This window comes from Helianthus annuus, chromosome 12, assembly GCF_002127325.2.
Source record: "Helianthus annuus cultivar XRQ/B chromosome 12, HanXRQr2.0-SUNRISE, whole genome shotgun sequence".
In the NCBI taxonomy this organism is placed as follows: Eukaryota; Viridiplantae; Streptophyta; class Magnoliopsida; order Asterales; family Asteraceae; genus Helianthus; species Helianthus annuus.
This window is the reverse complement of record NC_035444.2, coordinates 54,104,148-54,128,473: the sequence shown is the minus strand read 5'-3', so window position 1 is coordinate 54,128,473 and position 24,326 is coordinate 54,104,148.

Here is a 24,326-nt window from a genome sequence, read left to right as displayed (position 1 = left end):
AATGTGCATATTACACGCACAACGCGCTAGATCTTAGCATGATAACAAAAGTGATACCACTGACCTGCATCACTCGCTACTTGGAAATGTGACTACTTGTAATGTTACCGGATGTATGGCCGATTTGTGGGAATTTTGCTGATTTTAGATGTTAAACAAACAGCACCTAAATAAACTTGTATACAGGTTTAGAATTATAAACAGTGATGAAATACCATACTGGCTCCTGGTCTTAAGTAATAAATAGCCACGAAATTTGAATATAAACAAAACTGGAGTTGAATTTTGTTCTTTTTTCATCAAACCTACTGTTGCTTGATCATAATATTCAAAATCAAACTTCAGATCACATAGAATTTCTAATTTGGAAGCCTTGTTATGAAGTCAAATGTTATCAAATAAAGTCTTATACAGGTTCTAAAATATAACTTCCAATTTCCAAAAGTTAGTAATTAAGCTACTAAAGGCACAAACACTCTAATAAGAAACAAACACGATTTCAAAATGGAATCAAACTTTCAAAGGTCCGTATAGTTGACCACAGGGACAAACATTTAACACTTACAAGATGTACGACGCTAAACTGCCGTCAATAAAGGGAGCTACATAAACGAAACTTACCGAATGCAATCGTGGAAGTGATGACGGAATAGACGAATGGGGACAGTGGTGCAAAGCTTGAGAGCAGTTGCAGGATCGTTGGATTTAGCAATGGTAGCCGCCCCAGCACCGGCGCCCAAAGCTAGGGCACCAAATGCGACCTTCGATTTAGCGCCCCAAATGGATCGGCCCACCACCATACTTGTTCACCTTGTGCGTTACCAGATGAATGTTTTTCGGCAAAAGGGAAAAACAAATGTCGCGGTGGCGGTTAGTGATGGGCGGCGTTGTGCGGCCCGTGGTGTTTTCTGGTGAAACCCTAGCCACCGCTGTCGTCATATGGTATAATAATGGTCTGGCCGGAGAAGAAAACGGTGTAACCGGAGAGGACGATGGTCTGAACCGATTTGTTTAGGTTCGACTTAGGGTTTGAAGCTGGCCCCGAACATCACCGTGGTGGCACCACCGCCGCAGAACCACAGCGATTCTCTGTCTTACCTGTCGGCCTAACTTCTTTGTGTTGACAGAGAGAATAGATGGGTTTTGGGAGGAAGAAAGATGATGTGCCTTGGGGAAGAAGGAGATGTTGTTTGGCTAGTCTACGTAGCTGAGTCAATTTTTTTTTGAAAAGCACTCAAAGCCAAATGTACAAGTGGTGATGCATAAAAAACTTGCTTCTTTATAATGGTATAATATTGCCATACATTCACAAATAACATGATGTGACTACTTGACTATGAGAGTCTCATACCCATAACAATTTTTTTTTCTTTTTTAGTTTTTAGCATAGGTTTTTCTAAATATAAATATCCTTACCAAATGTTTGTTACAACAAGGGGATCCTGGCGCCAATGAGCTAGTGGTGGAGTGGTTAGGGAGAGACCTTGTGTCCCAAGTGACCCAAGTTCTATTCTTACCCCTAGCATTTAGTTTCTGCGGCACCTGGTGATGATGGGAGACTAGGTGTGACAACTCGAGTTTCTGACTTTCACTTTCGCATTAGATGCGCGTTGACTTTGACTGTTTAGTTGTTTGGATTGTGGACTTGAAATTGTACGCGTTGTGTTTTAATGAAACGTATTGTCGTTTTGCCTATATGTGATTACTTGCTGTGGTAGAAAATAATATTAGAATTATTATTAAAACGCTTAGTCTAGATCACGAAACATGACTTACAGATCGAAGGATCACGAAAGATAACCTTCGATTCGAAGGATCAACTTTCGGTTCGAAGGATCACGAAACATATCCTTCGACCAAGGACTCTACCCTTCGAGCAAAGATAGGATCCTTCGACATCTTTCGGCCCAGTCTTTCTAATGGGCTTGGCCCATTCCTGTGATACGTTTATATACGTGAATGCATGAAAGTCGGCAGTTATTTCAAAAACCCTAGTTCCATTGTGTGTGTGTGACGGCATAGCAGACCCATTCTCTGTTCGAAGATCTCGTTCCGTAATCCAGATTTTTCCGGTTAGTGTGTGATGTTGTTTATGTTAATAGATGATGCTTTGAGTGTATATGATTTCTTGATTTATCAATTGTCTTGCAATATGTTGTTTGTATGTTAACCGGATATGTATGTTAATCGGATATGGATGTTAACCGGATATGTATGTTAATCGGATATGGATGTTAATCGGATGTGTATGTTAATCGGATCTGTGGTGATGATGTTTAATGATAATGTTTTGTGGATCGGCTGTGATATTATGCAATTCGGAATTTTTATTGTTCATGGAACCGGAACATAATATGATTAAGTGTTATTATTGTTCATGTGGTTAAATTAGGGTTCATGAGGTTTAATATGAAACTCCCTGTTTGATCGATTCTGAGGTAACCGAATACTTGAATTTGTGTTAATTGATAATCACGGATAAACTTGGAAACTTTGAGTAAACGTAACTGATATTTATCGAAAGATATTAGTTATTCGAAACATAGTTGTGACCGAAAGATACTTGTTAGTCGAAACATAGTTGTTGTGACCGAAAGATACTTGTCCTTCGAACCATAGTAGTGTTGACCGAAGGATAGCATTGACCGAACCATAGTAGTGTTGACCGAAGGATAGCATTGACCGAAACATAGTTATGTTGACCGAAAGATAACAGCGTGGTCGAAAGATGACATTTGGTCGAAAGATGACATTTGGTCGAAAGATGACATTTGGTTCGAAACATAACAATTGGTCCGAAAGATAACTGTGATAACTAATATGTCGAAAGATAACTGTTGTGTCGAAAGATAACAGTTGGGTCGAAAGATAATGGGGGGTTATAAACATACTTTGAATGATGGATTGTATGCTTGATTTATTTGGCATGCCATGCTTGGTGATGAATGTTAACATTTGTATTCGTGTACACTAGCTGATGATTAAATGTGAAATGATACGTGTTGTGCCGATATGCAAACTGACAGTTATGTGATACATGATTGATGCATGATATTGGCTATCAAGCACTATGTGACATTAGATTGCATGCGTATCATTGCGAACATGAACTGATTCGTTATACGTGCATACAATAGGACGTGATTAATTACTTGTGAGTGCATAACCTAGCATACCGAGCAAACCAAGGTGAGTTCACACTCCTACTAAGGCATGGGATTCCCGGGTCGTGGGAATGGGTTAAAGGTTATCATTGACTAAGAACGTATATATGCTTTTCCTAGACTATCACCTATCATGGTCCTCGGATGTCAGGACGGTTCCGTAGGTTGGGATAACACCTACGTGGTCACATGCCAATTACTGCCTCGGATGTCAGGCACGCACGTAAAACCTACGTGTACGCATTACTTACTTCTATCCTCGGTTATGAAGGATACGTGCGTAAAACCTACGCACACCCCATACGCGCTACTGTTCTCGGACGAAGAACAGGGATAATACGAATAGTCTAGTGGTCACATAACATGGGAAGCCCCCACCTGTATAACTTACTATTGGCCCTGTAGAGCCACCCGTTACTTACTGTTACGCATTTACTTACTGTGAACTCGCTCAACTAGTTTGTTGATCATTCTGTTACATGCCTTGCAGATCGTTAGGTACTTGGAGCTTGCACTGGAGAAGCGGGTCGTTGTGGGCAAGGATCGTGGTTTCTACGTTGAACTATTATGACATTTAAAACTATTAACTATTGTTGGTTTATTTACTATGCTTCCGCTACACTTTGAAACTATGGTTATGTTTTGAACACCTATCGTATTGAATGGATGGTTTACATTTATTTTACTTAATATTAATTACATGTTCAATATGATTGGTGGCTTGATCCTGGTCAGTCACGCTCCCAAGCGGTGATACTCCGCGTGTGGATTTTGGGGGTGTGAAAGATTGGTATCAGAGCCATTGGTTATAGAGAACTTGGTTTTAATATGGAAAAACGTTTTTATTAAAACCAGACTATAACCAGAACAGTGCTCTCAACGATCCACAACGACGCTTCGCTCCACGTGCAAGACTCAACTTCCTAGGTACTAAGGTTTATGTTTATTGCCTACATGCTAGAAATTGCATAGAACTTTGCTCGTAGTATGCTTACATTACCTTTCTCACAAACTTGTCATTGCATGAGAATACTTATGTGCTTACACTCTTCTGTCATCGCACTATTCGCGAACCTTTCTCACTTATGTTGCCTTTGATGTGAAGATCAATGGCCGCACGAATTAACATGACTCAAGCCCAGCTAGAGGCTCTCGTTGCTGCGGCAGTTGCAGCCGCCCAAGCAGGTAGTATACCCTGCAGTATAGACACTAGGATCTTTAGATCCTACATTAATTCTCGTACTTAACTTTGCCCTATTCGTACACAATAGGTCAACCCGCTCAGCAACAACCTGGGTGCACCTTCAAGAATTTCATGGATTGTCGTCCTAGCTCGTTCAGTGGCACGGAGGGAGCAGTTGGACTCCTCCACTGGTTTGAAAAGCTCGAGTCGGTTTTCGAAATGTGTGAATGCCCTGAGGCTCGCAGGGTGAAGTTCGCCACTGGCACACTTGAAGGGATTGCGCTCACTTGGTGGAACGCACAAGTGCAGATCTTAGGGTTGGCAGCTGCTAACGCCACACCCTGGAATGATTTCAAAGAACTGATCAAGAGGGAATACTGCACTAGAGAAGACATTCACAAGTTGGAGGACGAGTTGTATAACTTGAAAATGGTTGGTGCGGAAATCGAAGCTTACACCAAGAGATCAAATGAGTTGGCTGTGTTATGTCCAACTATGGTGGACCCTCCATACAAGCGTATTGAGTTGTATCTCAAAGGTTTGGCACCAGAAATACAGAGCCACGTTACCTCGGCTAACCTCAACAACATCCAGGAAATCCAGCGTCTCGCTCATCGCATCACCGATCAGGCAGTGGATCAGAATAAACTGCCTAAGCGCGTCAGCGCTACTGCTACAGTCACTCCTTCAGCTACTCCCGTTACCCTCAGTGACAACAAGAGGAAATGGGAGGGGGATTCAAGCAAAGCATCAATTTCGGTTCAGTCCCAGAATCAGCAGCGAAAGACTGGCAACTATCAAAGCCCTAACCAGCAGTCGTCAGGTAGCCACAGGCAGGGTGGATACCGAGGAAACCTTCCAAAGTGTAACAACTGCAACAGGCACCACAACGGCCAGTGTAACAAGAGCCGTTGTCAAAGATGCCTCAAGATGGGTCACGAGGCCAAAGACTGTAGAAGCCCTCGTCCTGCGAATCAGGATCAGCAGCAGCCACCGGCACAGCAGAATCAGCAACAGGGCAACAAGGGGTGCTATAATTGTGGTGCTGAAGGTCACATCAAGAGACACTGCCCTCAGCTAAACAGGAACCAGAACAACAACAACAATCAGGGCAACGGGAACAATAACAACAATAACGGGGGAAACAACAACAACAATGGCAACGAAGCTCGGGGTCGTGCTTTTGTGCTAGGTCGGGGTGACGCAGTGAATGATCCCAATGTGGTTATGGGTAAGTTTCTTCTCGACGATATTTATGTTACTGTCTTATTTGATTCGGGTGCTGATACAAGCTATATGTCATTGAAAATGAGTAAATTATTAAAACGTACACCAACACCCCTAGACACCAAACACGTCGTAGAACTAGCCAATGGTAAAAGTGTAGAAGCCGCACAGGTAGTCAAGGGTTGTAGTATTGTTCTAGCGGGTCAGACTTTCTCGATTGATCTCATACCCATAGTTTTGGGTAGTTTCGACGTCGTCATCGGTATGGATTGGTTATCCCAACATCACGCGGAGATCTTATGCAAAGAAAAAGTTATTCGTATTCCTCGCTCCAGTCAAGAACCTCTCGAAGTACAAGGTGACAAGAGTGGTGCTGTGGTTGGCATCATCTCTTTCTTAAAGGCGCAGAAATGTTTACGAAAGGGACATACTGCCATTCTGGCACTTGTCACTGACGCATCAGCAAAGGAAAAGAAGCTGGAGGATATACCAGTTGTGCGTGATTTTCCTCAAGTGTTTCCTGAAGATTTACCTGGTTTACCTCCTCATCGTCAAGTCGAGTTTCAGATTGAGTTAGCTCCTGGAGCAGCACCAATAGCCCGCGCACCATATCGTTTAGCTCCAACCGAACTGGAAGAACTGTCGAAGCAGCTACAAGAGCTCTTGGAGAAGGGCTTTATTCGTCCAAGCTCTTCGCCTTGGGGAGCTCCAGTGTTATTTGTGAAGAAGAAAGACGGTACGTTCAGAATGTGCATCGACTACCGCGAACTCAATAAGGTGACGGTGAAGAACCGTTATCCTCTTCCGCGCATAGATGACCTATTCGACCAGTTGCAAGGGTCGTGTTACTATTCCAAGATTGATTTAAGGTCAGGGTATCATCAGCTGAGAGTCCGGGATGAGGACGTCTCCAAAACCGCTTTCAGAACTCGCTACGGTCATTACGAGTTTCTTGTCATGCCATTCGGGCTTACGAACGCGCCTGCAGTCTTCATGGATCTTATGAACAGGGTGTGCAAACCCTATCTCGACAAGTTCGTCATTGTTTTCATCGACGACATCCTGATTTACTCCAAGAGTCAGGAAGAGCACGAGCGACACCTACGTCTTATCTTGGAACTTCTTCGAAAAGAGCAATTGTACGCAAAGTTTTCAAAATGCGACTTCTGGCTTCGTGAAGTCCACTTCTTAGGCCATGTGGTGAACAAGGATGGGATTCATGTCGATCCATCCAAGGTTGATTCGATCAGAAACTGGCCAGCACCACGTACACCGACAGAAATACGCCAATTCTTGGGTTTGGCGGGTTACTACAGGCGATTTATTAAAGACTTCTCAAAGATCGCGCAACCACTTACTATGCTAACACAGAAAGGTGTCGTTTACAGATGGGGTAATACGCAAGAGACCGCTTTTCAGTACTTAAAGGATAGGCTTTGCAGCGCACCTATTCTCTCATTGCCAGAGGGCACGGATGACTTCGTGGTTTATTGTGACGCATCGATACAGGGGCTTGGTTGTGTATTGATGCAGCGGGATAAAGTTATTGCCTACGCTTCGCGGCAACTCAAGGTTCATGAACGGAACTACACGACGCACGATTTAGAGCTGGGAGCTGTTGTTTTCGCGCTTAAGATATGGCGACACTACCTGTACGGTACCAAGTGCACGATTTACACCGATCACAGGAGTCTCGAGCATATTCTTAAGCAAAAGGATTTGAATATGCGTCAACGGAGATGGGTTGAACTTCTAAACGACTATGAATGCGCCATCAAGTATCATCCAGGCAAGGCCAATGTTGTGGCTGATGCCCTCAGTCGGAAAGACACTCTACCTAAGCGCGTGCGAGCGCTACAGCTTACTATTCAGTCCAGTCTTCCTGCACAGATACGAGCTGCTCAGTTAGAAGCACTGAAACCCGAAAACGTCAAAGCTGAAGCCTTACGCGGCTCAAGGCAACGCATGGAACAAAAGGAAGACGGCGCCTACTATGTAACGGGGCGTATTTGGGTCCCACTTTATGGCGGTTTACGCGAACTTGTAATGGATGAAGCTCACAAGTCTCGCTATTCGGTACATCCAGGGTCGGATAAAATGTACCACGACATCAGCACTACTTATTGGTGGCCTAGTATGAAGGCTCACATCGCTACGTACGTTGGAAAATGCTTAACCTGTGCGAGAGTCAAGGTTGAATACCAGAAACCAGCTGGTCTACTTCAGCAGCCTAAGATACCGCAATGGAAATGGGAAGAAATTTCCATGGATTTTGTTACAGGTCTACCTAGATCTCAGCGTGGGAACGATACAATATGGGTCATAGTTGATCGACTCACCAAGTCTGCACACTTCCTGCCGATCAAGGAAACGGACAAGTTCTCCACTCTCGCAGACGTCTATCTTAAAGAAGTTGTTTCGAGGCACGGAGTGCCCACCTCTATTATTTCGGATCGCGATGCACGATTCACGTCAGAGCTTTGGCAAGCGATGCACAAATCCTTCGGCTCACGATTAGACATGAGCACAGCATATCATCCTCAGACGGATGGGCAGTCTGAGCGAACTATCCAAACTCTAGAAGACATGCTTCGAGCGTGCGTTATCGATTTCGGAAACGGCTGGGAAAAGCACCTCCCTTTAGTGGAGTTTTCATACAATAACAGTTACCACACCAGCATTCAAGCCGCTCCATTTGAGGCATTGTACGGACGTAAATGCCGGTCACCTCTCTGTTGGGCAGAGGTGGGGGATAGTCAAATTACGGGTCCAGAGATTGTAGTGGACGCCACAGAAAAGATTGCACAGATACGACAACGCATGGCGGCAGCACGCGACCGTCAGAAAGCCTACGCGGACAAGCGTAGAAAGCCATTGGAATTTGAGGTCGGGGACCGGGTTTTATTGAAAGTCTCACCCTGGAAGGGTGTGGTTCGTTTTGGAAAACGAGGCAAACTCAATCCACGGTATGTCGGACCGTTCGAAATCATTGAGAAAATTGGCAAGGTAGCCTACAGATTAAACCTACCAGCTGAACTCGGTGCAGTTCACAATGTATTTCACGTGTCGAATCTGAAGAAATGCCTATCAGATGAGACCCTTATAGTTCCTTTTAAGGAACTCACTATCGACGAGCGGTTGCAGTTCGTCGAGGAACCAGTTGAAATCACGGACCGGGATGTTAAGGTCCTCAAACACAAGAGAATCCCTCTTGTTCGAGTTCGTTGGAACTCCCAGCGTGGCCCAGAGTATACCTGGGAACGCGAAGACCAGATGAAAGAAAAGTACCCCCAGCTATTCGAAACCAATGCATCCACTTCTGAGGCTGAAGCTACTACTACTGAATTTCGGGACGAAATTCCAAATCAACGGGGGGATGATGTGACACCCCAGGAAAACCAGTGAACGATGTAACTTACCCAGCTTCCTCAGTGAGTGCGTACCAAATTTCGGGACGAAATTTCTTTTAAGTTGGGGATAATGTGACAACTCGAGTTTCTGACTTTCACTTTCGCATTAGATGCGCGTTGACTTTGACTGTTTAGTTGTTTGGATTGTGGACTTGAAATTGTACGCGTTGTGTTTTAATGAAACGTATTGTCGTTTTGCCTATATGTGATTACTTGCTGTGGTAGAAAATAATATTAGAATTATTATTAAAACGCTTAGTCTAGATCACGAAACATGACTTACAGATCGAAGGATCACGAAAGATAACCTTCGATTCGAAGGATCAACTTTCGGTTCGAAGGATCACGAAACATATCCTTCGACCAAGGACTCTACCCTTCGAGCAAAGATAGGATCCTTCGACATCTTTCGGCCCAGTCTTTCTAATGGGCTTGGCCCATTCCTGTGATACGTTTATATACGTGAATGCATGAAAGTCGGCAGTTATTTCAAAAACCCTAGTTCCATTGTGTGTGTGTGACGGCATAGCAGACCCATTCTCTGTTCGAAGATCTCGTTCCGTAATCCAGATTTTTCCGGTTAGTGTGTGATGTTGTTTATGTTAATAGATGATGCTTTGAGTGTATATGATTTCTTGATTTATCAATTGTCTTGCAATATGTTGTTTGTATGTTAACCGGATATGTATGTTAATCGGATATGGATGTTAACCGGATATGTATGTTAATCGGATATGGATGTTAATCGGATGTGTATGTTAATCGGATCTGTGGTGATGATGTTTAATGATAATGTTTTGTGGATCGGCTGTGATATTATGCAATTCGGAATTTTTATTGTTCATGGAACCGGAACATAATATGATTAAGTGTTATTATTGTTCATGTGGTTAAATTAGGGTTCATGAGGTTTAATATGAAACTCCCTGTTTGATCGATTCTGAGGTAACCGAATACTTGAATTTGTGTTAATTGATAATCACGGATAAACTTGGAAACTTTGAGTAAACGTAACTGATATTTATCGAAAGATATTAGTTATTCGAAACATAGTTGTGACCGAAAGATACTTGTTAGTCGAAACATAGTTGTTGTGACCGAAAGATACTTGTCCTTCGAACCATAGTAGTGTTGACCGAAGGATAGCATTGACCGAACCATAGTAGTGTTGACCGAAGGATAGCATTGACCGAAACATAGTTATGTTGACCGAAAGATAACAGCGTGGTCGAAAGATGACATTTGGTCGAAAGATGACATTTGGTCGAAAGATGACATTTGGTTCGAAACATAACAATTGGTCCGAAAGATAACTGTGATAACTAATATGTCGAAAGATAACTGTTGTGTCGAAAGATAACAGTTGGGTCGAAAGATAATGGGGGGTTATAAACATACTTTGAATGATGGATTGTATGCTTGATTTATTTGGCATGCCATGCTTGGTGATGAATGTTAACATTTGTATTCGTGTACACTAGCTGATGATTAAATGTGAAATGATACGTGTTGTGCCGATATGCAAACTGACAGTTATGTGATACATGATTGATGCATGATATTGGCTATCAAGCACTATGTGACATTAGATTGCATGCGTATCATTGCGAACATGAACTGATTCGTTATACGTGCATACAATAGGACGTGATTAATTACTTGTGAGTGCATAACCTAGCATACCGAGCAAACCAAGGTGAGTTCACACTCCTACTAAGGCATGGGATTCCCGGGTCGTGGGAATGGGTTAAAGGTTATCATTGACTAAGAACGTATATATGCTTTTCCTAGACTATCACCTATCATGGTCCTCGGATGTCAGGACGGTTCCGTAGGTTGGGATAACACCTACGTGGTCACATGCCAATTACTGCCTCGGATGTCAGGCACGCACGTAAAACCTACGTGTACGCATTACTTACTTCTATCCTCGGTTATGAAGGATACGTGCGTAAAACCTACGCACACCCCATACGCGCTACTGTTCTCGGACGAAGAACAGGGATAATACGAATAGTCTAGTGGTCACATAACATGGGAAGCCCCCACCTGTATAACTTACTATTGGCCCTGTAGAGCCACCCGTTACTTACTGTTACGCATTTACTTACTGTGAACTCGCTCAACTAGTTTGTTGATCATTTTGTTACATGCCTTGCAGATCGTTAGGTACTTGGAGCTTGCACTGGAGAAGCGGGTCGTTGTGGGCAAGGATCGTGGTTTCTACGTTGAACTATTATGACATTTAAAACTATTAACTATTGTTGGTTTATTTACTATGCTTCCGCTACACTTTGAAACTATGGTTATGTTTTGAACACCTATCGTATTGAATGGATGGTTTACATTTATTTTACTTAATATTAATTACATGTTCAATATGATTGGTGGCTTGATCCTGGTCAGTCACGCTCCCAAGCGGTGATACTCCGCGTGTGGATTTTGGGGGTGTGACACTAGGCGAGTAGGCGGCGATCGCTAGTTCGATCCTTGAACTGAGCGGGTTTTACCTCACCGCACTGTCGTGCCTTCGGGCGAGTGTTCACAGGCTTCGGCCCTAGGTGAGGGTTTTCCCCGGTTCGGAAGGCGAGTGTATCCCGATGTGGTGAATTTCGCCAGTAGCCCATTTGAAGGATTCGTTGGCCGTTCAAAAAAAAAGGGGGGGGGATCCTGGCCTTTAATGTGCATGAATGCTCATGTGTGTGTGTTAGTTAACCTTTTCCGGACTATGTAGTGATTGTGTTTTTTCATGGTTCTTTGGGTTTACTATTGATTTTCTTTTATCAAAATATTTATAGCCACTGATTCTATTTCTCTTATGATTATTGCTAATGTGTGCACACATATTACGCAGGGTGTTGCGATCACATAAGAAAATTCATTTCTAAGGGTGGTCAGGGTGGGCAAGTGATGGGTGATAGCACACCGCCGCGAGCATTGTATCATGTGTGATGGAGAGGAAAAAGTGATGGAAATCGCATGCGTGATAGAGGGTTAGGGGTGTGGATTATGAACCTTTGAGAGGCAGGTTTTTTTATAAAAAAAAATTATACCCTATATATATACCTAAACAACTACCTCATTTTACACACTTTATTTCTTCAAAATACACACTAAAACACCCAAGTTTCTAAAAAAAAAAAAAAAAAAAAAAAAAAAAAAAAAAAAAAAAAAAAAAAAAAAAAACCTATATGGAAGGCTCAAAAAAGCACCCGCCACGAAGAAAAGATTTAGGATGCATGTTCGTGCTAATCTAGGCGAACCGGGTAAGTTTCATTTACAAGACGAACCGATACCCACCCAAACGAGACCCTCCCAACTGTATACCCCCAAAAAATAGTTTAGAAGACGAAACGTTTATTTTTTTTTCCCAAAAAATAGTTTAGAAGACGAAACGTTTATTTTTTTTTTAATTTCGGTGGCTTATTTTTTATTTTTATTTTACTTTTTAAAGTTTAATGCAATTTTTAATTATTTGTCTTAATTTGAAAAAACAAAAACAAAAAAAAAGAGTGAGTGATGAGTGACGACCATTGCAAGTCTATTAGAGTGAAATGTGATGAAATGTAACGGAGTGATGTGACAATTGGCGATTGGGTGTGGTGTGATGGATTGTGATGAGTGATGACCACCCCTTCCACCCTAAGCGCCCCCAAATAGATGATGCCAAAATTACACCTAACTTGATAAATTCTTCATGAACATGGGTAGAGTTATGTTTTCAGCACTATGACCATTATTGTATCTTTTAATTTACAGAAAGATAACATGGCAAATCAGCAGGAGCATCTCATTTTGTTGCTTTCAAATGTTTAAATTCGGAAAATTCCAAAACCTGATTAACAATAACAACCAGTTCAGTGAGCCAATCACATATGAATAAACTCACCAAGAAGTAGATTTTCACGTTAGCTAATATTGCACTTTGTCACACCTTTAGGATATATTTTAAACGCCCTCTTTCTCATGTTAATTTCTTTTGTGTATTGTTTGCTTTGTTTGAACGGTTGGATGAGCTTGCATTAAATAAATTGCAACTGCTTTTTAAGAAATAGTGCAGCTACATGTAAAAAAGAGTAGTATTTGGTGAGGTTTCAACCCTTTTTAAAATCTTAATAATTTGTATAACAGGAAACTAAGCACAGTAAGTACTTGCTAATTGCATATAAACATAAACATATTAAATGGAGTCCATTAATGACAGCAACAAAATTTGGTTATATTTTATTTTAAACGGGTCACTTTGAGTTGTGTTTAATTTCAAACGGGTCAATTCGGGTTGCGTTTTATTTCAAACGGGTCAATTCGGTTGCGTTTTATTTCAAACGGGTGTTATAAAAAAAATTAGTTAAAAGGGGAATGGGTTTAGAGTCATAACGCATACTTCTGTCCTTAAGACATTAAAATACCCGTCCACCGGACGGGCATTAAACTAGTTGTAATAGTTACTTATAAACAACTCCATCGGCAAGTGGTTCAAAAGAGAATACGAACCAACTATGAAACCTTCCCATAAGCTTCGAAGAAGGCTAAAAGAGAAAATAATCAAGCTTCTGATTTGGAAAATCCTTTGTTTGAAGATCACTACAAAGAATGACGACTCATCATGTTAATGGACCTGAAGATCACAGGATACTAAGGGATTGTGCTCATAAGATTCACAAATATATCTTATGAACACATGAATGTTATCTCAAATTTTGGTAGGTCTCAAATAGAACAATTGGTCTGAAACAAAAGAAAAGATAAGGGTGAAGAGAGTGGTTAGACATTTGAAATAGGTAAACTCTCAAATCACCCAATCAAACAGTGTCACGTCATTTTACCTATTTTGTTTACCTATTGCTCAAAAACTTTGGCGGTGGTTTACCTATATTGGATTAGGTAAACTATTAATTAAAAAAAATAAATAAATGAAAAGCTGACAACTTCACCTCTCATCGGTAAACCTTTACCACTCAAACAACTTCAACGATCGGTAAACATCATCGGCGGCGGTGTTACCGATCGGTAAACGCCTTACCGATGGTGTTTACCGCACCACACCGTTCACCCTAACCCACTTGATAATTGGATGGGCACACAAACCAATACACCTTATCAACCAATTACTTGAGATATGCATACTTATCCAGAAGGATTAATGTGTGTCCTATGAACCATTAACAAATAGAGTATTTCCATGTGACGTTGCCCCCTAAATTCCTCTTTGGGTGACATTCAAGATTTAAGATTCACTTCTTAACTCATCCTTTATTCATCTTTGTTTGATTCCGCCAAACGAAGAGTAATTCTGGTACTTGTAAAGCTATACATGTATAGAATTATGCTAAATAAATCCACACTCTCATATTCTCTATTTTTCGTTTGAACGTTTATATATTTCACAAACACCCGTCTCTATCATTCAACACGAGTTCATGTTTCAAGCAAGGTCAAAGAGTGGACCAACAAACGGCTTTTACCAAAATCGACCAGGTATCGGTCAGTGTAGTGGTGAGGGAAAGAAATAGGTGAGTAAGCTACAAGAGGGAAGTTAGGCAAAAAAAGGCTTCCCTCGTATATCGGTGTAGGAAGTTATTCGTGATACCCCGTGTCGAGCATTCCATTTGTGGATCATCTAAGATACATTAGCATGGCATATTCCTTCTATTTAAACCGGGGTTTGAAACCAAACTTACCATAAACGCATACACTTTAACTCATAATGGCATGACAATACTAACAATGTTGTTATACTAGTATGAAAAACATTAGGATACTTGAACTCAACTAATAGACATCATAATCGGAGCATTTAATTTAGAGGGTATATGTTTATGAAAAAAAAAGCGGCGGGGTTATAATGTTACATTAACAAAGCTTAATTTAAATTGGATACAATAAGGAAAAAAAATAAATGATTAACATATGAAATTAATAAAACTTTTAGAGCTAGAACATTGTTAACGCTTAAAAAATCAAATTGAAAACTAATAGTTTTATTAGAGAAAGCCCAATTCTGAAAAGTTGCAATGTCATTAATAGAACTTTCTTCCCCAAGCTAAAAAAGATAATGGGAAAACATTTTCATATATTAAAAAACCAATAATTTAATTTAATCTTGTGTCGGATATACACCTCAAGTTATTTATTTACTTATTTATTTAATATATTTCAACTTCATTTACTTATTTATTTAAGTCTTCAGTTGTATGGTACCTTATAATCTATACTATATAATAAAAGAAACCTGTTTTTAGACACTTGTCATTCTCTCATTTAATTATTAAAATTAGGGAAAAGATCAAATAGGAAGTTAATTTTCGCTAGGAAGAATAGGAAGCCATAGGATTATGACATGTGGCAAATTTTAAAATAAAGAGAAAGGGTATTTTAGTCAATCCAACTCATTCTTCTTCATTTTTCAAAACCCAGTAAATTCAAAAACCCACCATTTTCAAAACCCACCATCTTCAACTATTTCTTCACTTTCTATCTCAATAATCACTACATTATAGTGCGATTTTCATCACCAATCAATGATTCAGAACCCGATCAACGTGTTCTTCAGCTTTTTTTGAAGAAAACCCAGTTTAATTTCATAAAAAAATCTCGTTTTTCCGGTGATTTTGGAGATAATCACTCGATTCGTTCGATTCGAGCGTTGATAAATGTTTCTATCATTCAAATTTCGTCAATTGATGAAGAAATCGGCTTCAATCCATGTAAGAAATTCTTTAATTTCATTTTCATGATTTGGGTTTTTGATTTAGTCATTGCATTTTACGATCTTTGCGGGGGTCCGGGGGCGACAGCCCCCGGTAGCGGGGTCCCAGGGGCGGCAGCCCCTGGCGGGGTCCAAGGGGCAGAGCCCCTGGCTCATTTTTGTGACAACTGGCACCAAACCGGTAACTTCCGTACACTTTAATTATTATTTAATAACTACAATTATGTGCTTAATTGTCAGCAATGTCTGAACACATGTTAAACAAGTGAATTCATGCACGTTGTATACTACAAAATATTGCTTTATGCATAAACGAGAGCGTTGCGTCAAAAAATACTAAGCAAACTCACCGGTAAGACACAATGTGTCAACAGAACTGCAGAAAGCAGTCAGACATTAGAATGGAGGCCTAGGTGTAGGTCCTACGACAAGAATACATTAAAACCCGAGAATACATATAAGGGTTTAATTTATAGACATTGCGAAAGCAAAAATAAGCACTAAAAGCACCCGAAACACACTTTAAGAGCATAACTAATTACGACAAAACTGCGAAACGAACGTTGATGGCCGCCCGGATAATATTTAATCCCACAAATATTCTGTTATGATTAAAATTTAATTTTAATCAGGTTCGTGTTGAAAAAAATAAGTGAAAACGCTTAAAAACGTTATTTTTTTTTCATGTTTTAGCGCGTACCGTGTGTTCCTACGCGACACAGTGCTTACACTGCAAAACGCAGACAACGCAGAAAACCTAGGAATATGCTAGGAATATTCCAGGAATATGCTAGGAATATTCCAGGAATATGCTAGGAATATTCCAGGAATATTCCAGGAATATTCCAGGAATATGCTAGGAATATTCCAGGAATATGCTAGGAATATGCTAGGAATATTCCAGGAATATGCCAGGAATATGCTAGGAATATTCCAGGAATATGCCAGGAATATGCTAGGAATATGCCATATGGAATGTCTATAAATACCTTGAGATGGCACATTAGACAATTCACCACCCAACACCATAAAACTACTCTCTCCTCTCCCTCAAAACTTTCGGCCAAACACCCCTTGATCATCCATCATATTTTTCGATTTTGTTCTTCACATTCCAACATCATACAAGTGTCAAGTGTCACGCATAAGAAGGCTTGGTACACTCGGAGATCGAAGGACCTCATCCTCTAGCTTTTATCCACTTCATTTGCGCTTAGATTCCTCCCTAGCCTCGAGCTAGTGGTATGTTACTTAATACACCTTCTTGAACTATTTTGAAGTGGTTAATGTGATGTGTAATGATTAAAACTCGAAATCTTACAAAATGGTTCATTAAAGTCTACTAAAAACATGAAAAACGATGGTTAAAAGCTCATTAGTTGTGTAAATGTTGTAGTAATTGAAATTTGTGATTATTTAGACCCGATCTATGTTGTGGTAGCTCGGATCATCGTTTAACCCGGTTTGGTCGTGATCATGAATCATGACATAAGGTTGTTTTGAATGAAACAAGGGTTAAAGGGTGAAGCTCTACCACATACGAATCATGAACTTGTGTAAAAGCGTTTTACTTGTGAAATAGTGTTTAAAACTAGCCGATCTATGTATCTACAAGTGGTATTTTCAAAAGACCAAGCGTCAAAAGAAATCACATGTTCTAAACCGGATCTTACACAAACAAAAGTGATTTTTGTGAACAAACAAGTGTGTGGACACTTGTGTAACAAAAGTTTTTAGCAAAGAAATAATTTTCGTAAAAACTGACTAGAAGTTGTGAAACTTCATATTCTTTAAAAATAAGGTTTTTAAGAAATCAAACTTATTTATAAAGATAACAAGACTTACTAAATGTGCTAGTAAGTTACTACACAATTTTGGTAAGTATTCAAGTTCATGAAATGGGGAAAATTAGTGATTGTTGTTGATGATTATTGTTGATAATTGTTGTTGATGATTGTTGACGATTTAAAAGAAAATAAACACATGTTTTGAAAACATGGGAAACCTCCATTTTTAGGGGAAACTCTGTCAAAATTTTTATAAATCTTGACACTTAGAAAAATATAAGTTTTTGAGAAACTTATTCCCTAAAAATGTATTTAAGAGTATTACCAAGGTTTCCCTAATTTTTGGTGATAAGAAATGAGGATTTCTTCAAGCATAAAAAGGGATATAAGTATGCATTTTTGAAAGAAAAATATATATATTATTTATCACCAACTTTTGTGCTAAGTGTATACCATATGTGTTATACATGCTAGCGTATTAAGACGTAAAAAAATACACTAAATACTCATGAGGAGTATAAACATGAAGATACACATACAATATACTAGACACATAATTCGGGTGCAAAGTACAAAACACAAAAGACTTATATTTATTTGTGAGAAAATAATATAAGTAAGACATTTAGTTAAAAATATAAAATATTTTTAACACAAGAAAATATACACAAAAGTGAGTGACTGAACTTGTGCGACGCAAGTCTAGTGACTAACGATAAGAAAACGCGTATAGGTTACGACGTTAATTAAGCAAATCCGGTGAAGTTTACGACGCAAGGAACGCAAAGTTGTGAGTTCATGCTCCCCCTTTTCTTTAACTGTTTTTGTTTTACACTTCGGGGGTGAAATACATGTCACAAATTGAATATTGTTTGCATATGTTATGATGGGTACAAAAACATTCAAGTGAAACATTCCAGACCATGTCTCGAATAGGGTACCATAAGCACCATTAATCAACGTATACATTCAGACCGCGGAACAAAAGGTTAGATCTAATGGGTTTCAGGCAACCCCACTCTTGGCCTACTTCTACCAATGAGTGCTTCTGTGTCTCAGTCAAGTCGACAAAAATGCCTAGGTTTGGTGGCTTCCTATGTCGTGACATGTGTTAGTGGCCTTGCAAACCACTAGCAAAACTCACACATTCAAACAGTCATAGTACCCAGTTATACATACGTTTTACGAGTTACATTCAAACATCCATTCATTCTACCAGTTTTATACTATGTTTTCATTCAAGGATATTAAACATTCAAAAACAATCACTGCATGAATTCACACCAACATTATGTTGATGTTTTTCCAAAACTCACATGTATTTCAGGTAACTAAAGGTGGATGTGCGCGTGGTCCTACGCATGCTCGTGGATGTCGCTTTGTTTATCGTTAAATAAAGTTGTAACTTTTAAGACAATATGCTATCATGTGTTGTAAACACTTGACTTATGTTTTCGGTAATGTAATGTTTAAAGTTATTTTCGAGCATATAGTATGTTTACCTTTCGTATGCAATGAGAACCTTTCATGATCACACCTCGTGCTTCCGCCACAGAAAGAGGTGTGACAGATTGGTATCAGAGCTGCGATTGTAGTGAACCAGGATTCCTTCTCGAGTCTAGTCTACAATCTCTAGGATCCTATCACGAAAACAATTTTTCAAAGTGTTTTCATTGCATAAAACATCCCGCGACATCCACTGCCTGAAACTGTATACATGAGTCTAGAAAAGACGCTACGTGACTTAGGGTGAACTGGGGTAGCACTTGTCTATGATTAAGGATTACTTGCAATTATTTGTGATAATTAGCATATACATGTACTAGATGTAGAATACCACTAGTATACATGACTTTGCCTGAAAACAATGACTTAACTGAAGGAGGAAACACGAGGATGAAACGAACTGTGCAGACTGTGCAAGGAGTTACGTAATTATGGATGCATACATAATTATGGAATTCAGTGCACAGAAATCACAGCAAGTCTTGTCACGTATAGATTCCCTTAGTGCAAGCCTACTATGTACTCTGTTGGAGTAATAATTGTTTGATGTCACTTATGTGGTATATATACCTGTGAATATATATGCTACTAATGTCTAGGGTGACGATATCAAGCAAATGTTTAACCCTGTAGTGTTATGTTCTGCCAGAACATGGCACCCAGGAGAGCTGTGAATGCTCGCAATGATAATCAACCTCCTCCTCCCCCACTGCCAAGAACTGCTGAAGAGTTGAACGCTCTACTGGAAGAGAGAATCTCTGCTGCCATCGCCCAGTACGAGGCAAACCGTACCCAAGACAGTGGAGGACCAAGCAATACTAGACGTGACGGACATGGAGATTCGTCAGGAGGAAACGTAGCCCAAGGCTGCACCTTCAAGCAGTTCCTCGACTGCAAACCAATGAACTACGATGGCACTGGAGGAGCAGTAGCATTTGTGCGTTGGACGGAGAAGACGGAGGCCACTATCCGCATGAGCAAGTGTACCGCGGATCAACAAGTCACCTTTGCTACTGGGCTATTTGTCGATGAAGCTTTGACTTGGTGGAACCTACAAGTCCAAACCCTAGGCGATGATGCTGCGTATGGCATGACTTGGAATGAACTGAAAGAGAAAATGCGAGAGAAGTATTGCTCCCGTGCTGAACTCCAAAGTTTGGAGACAGAGTTCTGGCACTTGACTATGGTGGGTGCTGACATCACTGGGTATACTCGAAGGTTCCATGATTTATCCAGAGTGATTCCCTACATGGTGACTCCGGAATTTAAGCGCGTTGAACGCTACATTTGGGGACTGGCCCCAGAGTTTCGCGGCATGGTAACGTCAGCCAAACCTCAAACAATCACCGAGGCTGTAACTCTGGCTGTCAGTCTTACTGAGGATTGTGTTCGTATGGAGAAGTTATCATTAAACCCAACAGAGAAGACCGAGACACATGCTGAGTCGTCCGGTGACAAGAAGAGGAAGCATTCGACTCTGACTCAAGCAACTCGCAACAACAAGGGTTCGAACAACAAGAAGCGTGACACTAACCCACCTAGGGAGGCAAAAGCCTTCGCAGCTGCAAATGAGTCTGGAACTAGGAAGTATCAGGGCACTCTGCCCAAGTGTAACCGCTGTGATTTCCATCATGTGGGAAATTGTCATGTTGGGAAGTGCGGGAACTGCGGAAAGTCAGGCCATCGTACTGAAGATTGTTGGGGTAAAGGTATTGGAGGCCGCAATGGCAATGGTAATAGGAACGGGAATGGAAACCGTAACGATGGCGGAAATGGGGATGGCAACAATAACCGAATTGGAAATGAAGCCGGGCGAAACCAAGGATGCTTCAAGTGTGGAAGCAACGATCATTTCATGAGGGACTGCCCAAAGAAAGACAATGCTCAGGCTCGGGCATTTGTGATTGGAGCAAAGAACGCACGCGAGGACCCTAACGTGGTCACCGGTACGTTTCTCATTAACAATCACTTTGCATCCATATTATTTGACACTGGCGCCGATTATAGCTTCATGTCTGTGGAATTTAAACGCATACTCGGAATAGAATCTAGTAGATTAGAAGTTCCATATTCCATAGAATTAGCCAATGGAAAACTTGTTGAATCAGGCGAAGTTGTTAGAAACTGCACACTCGAACTTGGTGAGCGAAGGTTTAGCATCGATCTCTTACCTATTCAATTGGGTAGCTTTGATGTAGTAGTCGGAATGGACTGGCTATCCAAGAACAAAGCTGAAGTCATTTGTCATGAGAAAATCATTCGCATCCCTTTGGCGAATGATGAAACTATCATCGTGCATGGAGAAAAACAAGACGCGCCTCTAAGAATCATCAGTTGTATGAAGGCACAGAAGTGCTTAAGGAAAGGATGTGTTGCCTTCCTAGCACACGTGATAGACAAGAAGGCTGTGGAGCCGAAACTCGAAGACATTCCTGTGGTGAAGGAATTTCCTGATGTGTTCCCTGAGGATCTGCCAGGACTACCTCCGCAACGACAAGTCGAATTCCGTATAGACTTGGTTCCGGGAGCTGCTCCTGTAGCCAAGGCACCGTATAGACTTGCGCCATCCGAAATGCAAGAATTATCTACACAACTCCAGGAGTTGTTGGATAAAGGATTCATAAGGCCAAGCTTCTCGCCCTGGGGAGCTCCAGTTTTGTTCGTGAAGAAAAAGGATGGAACCATGCGGATGTGTATCGATTACAGGGAACTGAACAAGCTAACGATCAAGAATCGGTACCCACTACCGAGGATTGACGACTTGTTTGACCAGTTACAAGGGTCAAGCTACTATTCCAAGATCGACCTTCGATCTGGATATCATCAGTTAAGGATACAAGAAGAAAGCGTACCAAAGACGGCATTCAGAACACGCTATGGACATTACGAGTTTCTTGTGATGCCATTCGGGCTGACGAATGTACCAGCGGTCTTTATGGATCTGATGAACCGTGTATGTAAACCATATCTCGATAAATTCGTGATTGTATTTATCGATGATATCCGAATTTACTCTCGGACGAAAGAAGAGCACGAGCAACACCTCAGAACCATCTTGGAACTACTGAAAAAGGAGAAACTTTATGCAAAGTTCTCGAAATGCGAATTCTGGATTCGCAAAGTACAATTTCTTGGTCACTATGAATGAGAAGGGCATTCATGTAGACCCGTCCAAGATAGAAGCAATAAAGAATTGGGAAGCTCCCAAAACCCCAACTGAAGTTCGCCAATTTTTGGGCTTAGCGGGCTACTATAGGAGATTCATCGAGAATTTCTCGAAAATAGCTCAGCCGCTAACTGCCCTTACGCAGAAAGACAAGAAGTATGACTGGGGTGTTAAACAGGAGGAAGCTTTTCAGCTACTCAAAAGCAAGCTATGCAATGCACCAATATTGTCACTACCCGAAGGCACGGAAGACTTCGTGGTATACTGCGACGCTTCGCGACAAGGCTTGGGTTGCGTGCTCATGCAACGCCAAAAAGTCATCGCTTACGCGTCAAGGCAACTGAAGGTGCACGAAAGAAATTATACCACTCATGACCTTGAACTGGGCGCAGTGGTATTCGCCTTGAAAATCTGGCGACACTATCTATATGGTACTCGATGTACAATCTTCACAGATCACAAAAGCCTGCAACACATATATGATCAGAAGGAATTGAATATGCGCCAGCGGCGATGGGTCGAGCTGCTAAATGATTACGACTGTGAGATTAAGTACCACCCTGGAAAGGCAAACGTTGTAGCAGACGCATTGAGCCGAAAAGAAAGGGGTAAGACCCTAAGAGTTCGAGCGTTAGAAATGACCATTCGAACGAACTTCACTGCATGCATTCGTGATGCACAACAAGAAGCTCTTAAAGGAGAGAACCGCAAAGCTGAATACCTCCGAGGTGCATTGAAGTACATGGCGCCAAATGAAGAGGGAGCCTTATACTTCAAGAAGCGTATTTGGGTTCCACTCTATGGTGGCATACGAGAAGTCATCCTTAATGAAGCCCACAAATCGAGGTATTCGATCCACCCAGGATCGGACAAGATGTATCAAGACTTGAAAGAGTACTATTGGTGGCCGAGACTCAAAAGCGATGTTGCTGTCTATGTTGGAAAATGCCTAACCTGTGCTAAGGTTAAGGCCGAATATCAAAAACCGCCCGGTCTACTACAACAACCAGAGATTCCCGTGTGGAAGTGGGAACAAATCTCGATGGACTTCATAACGAAATTACCCAGGACCCCGAGAGGGCACGACATGATATGGGTAATAATTGATCGGTTGACCAAATCTGCGCATTTCCTACCAATCCGAGAAAAGGACAGCACTGGAAAGCTTGCAGAAATATACTTAAGAGAAATTGTGGCACGTCACGGAGTGCCTATCTCAATCATTTTAGACAGAGATGGACGCTTTGTCTCAAGAATCTGGCAATCATTTCAGGAAGCCTTTGGATCTCAGTTAGATCTAAGCACGGCATCCCATCCGCAAACAGACGGCCAGAGCGAACGGACTATACAAACGTTAGAAGATATGCTTCGCGCATGTGTCATGGATCTAGGCGGCAGCTGGGATACTCACCTACCCTTAGTTGAGTTTTCCTACAATAACAGTTATCATACAAGCATAAAGGCCGCGCCGTTCGAAGCTCTGTATGGCCGCAAGTGTCGATCGCCCTTATGTTGGGCAGATGCCGGAGATAAACGTATGGTTGGTCCTGAACTCGTTCAAGAGACAACTGACAAGATTGCACAGATCCGAGAGCGCATTAAGGCGGCTCGAGATCGACAAAAGAGCTACGCTGATCCGAAAAGAAAATCAGTAGAATTCGAGGTGGGAGACAAAGTGTTGTTAAAGGTCTCACCTTGGAAGGGCGTAGTCAGATTTGGAAAGCGTGGAAAGCTGAATCCACGATACATCGGACCATTCAGAATATTGAAAAGAATTGGTACCGTGGCATACAAGTTGGAGTTACCGGAAGAACTTAATGAAGTACATGATACGTTTCATGTATCCAACCTGAAGAAGAGTCCAACACAAGAAAACGTGATCATCCCAATGGATGAAGTGCATATTGATGAAGCCCTCCGATTTACAGAACAACCCGTTGAGATTACCGACTGGAAGGTCAACAAGACCAGGAGGAGCAGTGTGAAGCTTGTCAAAGTACGTTGGAACTCTAAGCACGGACCCGAGTACACGTGGGAACGTGAAGACCAGTTCAAAGAAAAGTATCCCCACCTATTCAAAGAGACTCCTGCAAGGGTTAGTCCATCCTGAATTTCGGGACGAAATTCTTTTAACGGGGGGAGACTGTGACAACTAGCACCAAACCGGTAACTTC